Genomic DNA, 4235 nt, shown 5'->3' on the forward strand with positions numbered 1-4235 from the left:
CCAGTGCTCTGCTCCTCTCTTTTCACTCCTGCTGCCAGAAGCCCAGGGAGGATGGGAGGGCTTAGAACATGGCTGGGCACTGTGGTTTCTTCCAGAGAAGTGGAGGGCATTGGCTTTACCTTGCCACAACCACTTGTGATAGGGTCTGCACCTCAGGAAAACTGTTTCCGTGGGAAGCCGGCTTTTTGCAAAGGGGTCTCAGGGCCGTGGGCCTCGGGTGTCCCTCCGGCTCCCCAAAGCACAGGGACGAGGTGAGGGGCTTAGACCATGCCTGGGCAATGTTGTTTCTTACACCTGGGTGTGTGGCATTTTGTTGAGCTGGCTACCCCCACTTGGGATAGGTGTTCCACAGCAAGCACCTATTGTTCGTCGGAAGCCGTTTTTGCCCCAGGGGTCTCCGGGCTGTGTTCGTTGGGCTTGAACTCCTGCTAGCAAAACCGCCGGGTTGAGGGAAGGGTTCAGACTGTGCCTGGGCCCTGTGGTCTCTTCCAGGTCAGTGTATGGCATTTCCTTCCCCTTGCCACAGGCACCTGGGAGCATGTCTGCACGTGGAGAAAGACTTTCCCGTGGGAAGCCGGTTTTTGTCAAACGGGTCCCAGTGCTCTGCTCCTCTCTTTTCACTCCTGCTGCCAGAAGCCCAGGGAGGATGGGAGGGCTTAGAACATGGCTGGGCACTGTGGTTTCTTCCAGAGAAGTGGAGGGCATTGGCTTTACCTTGTCACAACCACTTGTGAGAGGGTCTGCACCTCAGGAAAACTGTTTCCGTGGGAAGCCTGCTTTTTGCAAAGGGGTCTCAGGGCCGTGGGCCTCGGGTGTCCCTCCGGCTCCCCAAAGCACAGGGACGAGGTGAGGGGCTTAGACCATGCCTGGGCAATGTTGTTTCTTACACCTGGGTGTGTGGCATTTTGTTGAGCTGGCTACCCCCACTTGGGATAGGTGTTCCACAGCAAGCACCTATTGTTCGTCGGAAGCCGTTTTTGCCCCAGGGGTCTCCGGGCTGTGTTCGTTGGGCTTGAACTCCTGCTAGCAAAACCGCCGGGTTGAGGGAAGGGTTCAGACTGTGCCTGGGCCCTGTGGTCTCTTCCAGGTCAGTGTATGGCATTTCCTTCCCCTTGCCACAGGCACCTGGGAGCATGTCTGCACGTGGAGAAAGACTTTCCCGTGGGAAGCCGGTTTTTGTCAAACGGGTCCCAGTGCTCTGCTCCTCTCTTTTCACTCCTGCTGCCAGAAGCCCAGGGAGGATGGGAGGGCTTAGAACATGGCTGGGCACTGTGGTTTCTTCCAGAGAAGTGGAGGGCATTGGCTTTACCTTGCCACAACCACTTGTGAGAGGGTCTGCACCTCAGGAAAACTGTTTCCGTGGGAAGCCTGCTTTTTGCAAAGGGGTCTCAGGGCCGTGGGCCTCGGGTGTCCCTCCGGCTCCCCAAAGCACAGGGACGAGGTGAGGGGCTTAGACCATGCCTGGGCAATGTTGTTTCTTACACCTGGGTGTGTGGCATTTTGTTGAGCTGGCTACCCCCACTTGGGATAGGTGTTCCACAGCAAGCACCTATTGTTCGTCGGAAGCCGTTTTTGCCCCAGGGGTCTCCGGGCTGTGTTCGTTGGGCTTGAACTCCTGCTAGCAAAACCGCCGGGTTGAGGGAAGGGTTCAGACTGTGCCTGGGCCCTGTGGTCTCTTCCAGGTCATTGTATGGCATTTCCTTCCCCTTGCCACAGGCACCTGGGAGCATGTCTGCACGTGGAGAAAGACTTTCCCGTGGGAAGCCGGTTTTTGTCAAACGGGTCCCAGTGCTCTGCTCCTCTCTTTTCACTCCTGCTGCCAGAAGCCCAGGGAGGATGGGAGGGCTTAGAACATGGCTGGGCACTGTGGTTTCTTCCAGAGAAGTAGAGGGCATTGGCTTTACCTTGCCACAACCACTTGTGAGAGGGTCTGCACCTCAGGAAAACTGTTTCCGTGGGAAGCCTGCTTTTTGCAAAGGGGTCTCAGGGCCGTGAGCCTCGGGTGTCCCTCCGGCTCCCCAAAGCACAGGGACGAGGTGAGGGGCTTAGACCATGCCTGGGCAATGTTGTTTCTTACACCTGGGTGTGTGGCATTTTGTTGAGCTGGCTACCCCCACTTGGGATAGGTGTTCCACAGCAAGCACCTATTGTTCGTCGGAAGCCGTTTTTGCCCCAGGGGTCTCCGGGCTGTGTTCGTTGGGCTTGAACTCCTGCTAGCAAAACCGCCGGGTTGAGGGAAGGGTTCAGACTGTGCCTGGGCCCTGTGGTCTCTTCCAGATCAGTGTATGGCATTTCCTTCCCCTTGCCACAGGCACCTGGGAGCATGTCTGCACGTGGAGAAAGACTTTCCCGTGGGAAGCCGGTTTTTGTCAAACGGGTCCCAGTGCTCTGCTCCTCTCTTTTCACTCCTGCTGCCAGAAGCCCAGGGAGGATGGGAGGGCTTAGAACATGGCTGGGCACTGTGGTTTCTTCCAGGGAAGTGGAGGGCATTGGCTTTACCTTCCCACAACCACTTGTGAGAGGGTCTGCACCTCAGGAAAACTGTTTCCGTGGGAAGCCTGCTTTTTGCAAAGGGGTCTCAGGGCCGTGGGCCTCGGGTGTCCCTCCGGCTCCCCAAAGCACAGGGACGAGGTGAGGGGCTTAGACCATGCCTGGGCAATGTTGTTTCTTACACCTGGGTGTGTGGCATTTTGTTGAGCTGGCTACCCCCACTTGGGATAGGTGTTCCACAGCAAGCACCTATTGTTCGTCGGAAGCCGTTTTTGCCCCAGGGGTCTCCGGGCTGTGTTCGTTGGGCTTGAACTCCTGCTAGCAAAACCGCCGGGTTGAGGGAAGGGTTCAGACTGTGCCTGGGCCCTGTGGTCTCTTCCAGGTCAGTGTATGGCATTTCCTTCCCCTTGCCACAGGCACCAGGGAGCATGTCTGCACGTGGAGAAAGACTTTCCCGTGGGAAGCCGGTTTTTGTCAAACGGGTCCCAGTGCTCTGCTCCTCTCTTTTCACTCCTGCTGCCAGAAGCCCAGGGAGGATGGGAGGGCTTAGAACATAACTGGGCACTGTGGTTTCTTCCAGAGAAGTGGAGGGCATTGGCTTTACCTTGCCACACCCACTTGGGATAGGGTCTGCACCTCAGGAAAACTGTTTCCGTGGGAAGCCGGCTTTTTGCAAAGGGGTCTCAGGGCCGTCGGCCTCGGGTGTCCCTCCGGCTCCCCAAAGCACAGGGACGAGGTGAGGGGCTTAGACCATGCCTGGGCAATGTTGTTTCTTACACCTGGGTGTGTGGCATTTTGTTGAGCTGGCTACCCCCACTTGGGATAGGTGTTCCACAGCAAGCACCTATTGTTCGTCGGAAGCCGTTTTTGCCCCAGGGGTCTCCGGGCTGTGTTCGTTGGGCTTGAACTCCTGCTAGCAAAACCGCCGGGTTGAGGGAAGGGTTCAGACTTTGCCTGGGCCCTGTGGTCTCTTCCAGGTCAGTGTATGGCATTTCCTTCCCCTTGCCACAGGAACCTGGGAGCATGTCTGCACGTGGAGAAACTTTCCCGTGGGAAGCCAGTTTTCTCAAACGGGTCCCAGTGCTCTGCTCCTCTCTTTTCACTCCTGCTGCCAGAAGCCCAGGGAGGATGGGAGGGCTTAGAACATGGCTGGGCACTGTGGTTTCTTCCAGAGAAGTGGAGGGCATTTGCTTTACCTTGCCACAACCACTTGTGAGAGGGTCTGCACCTCAGGAAAACTGTTTCCGTGGGAAGCCGGCTTTTTGCAAAGGGGTCTCAGGGCCGTGGGCCTCGGGTGTCACTCCGGCTCCCCAAATCTCAGGGATGAGGTGAGGGGCTTAGACCATGCCTGGGCAATGTTGTTTCTTACACCTGGGTGTGTGGCATTTTGTTGAGCTGGCTACCCCCACTTGGGATAGGTGTTCCACAGCAAGCACCTATTGTTCTTCGGAAGCCGTTTTTGCCCCAGGGGTCTCCGGGCTGTGTTCGTTGGGCTTGAACTCCTGCTAGCAAAACCGCCGGGTTGAGGGAAGGGTTCAGACTGTGCCTGGGCCCTGTGGTCTCTTCCAGGTCAGTGTATGGCATTTCCTTCCCCTTGTCACAGGCACCTGGGAGCATGTCTTCACGTGGAGAAAGACTCTCCCGTGGGAAGCCAGTTTTGTCAAACGGGTCCCAGTGCTCTGCTCCTCTCTTTTCACTCCTGCTGCCAGAAGCCCAGGGAGGATGGGAGGGCTTAGAACATGGCT

This window comes from Ursus americanus, unplaced genomic scaffold (genome assembly GCF_024610735.1).
Source record: "Ursus americanus isolate L20-20 unplaced genomic scaffold, mUrsAme1.1.p SCAF_131, whole genome shotgun sequence".
NCBI lineage: Eukaryota > Metazoa > Chordata > Mammalia > Carnivora > Ursidae > Ursus > Ursus americanus.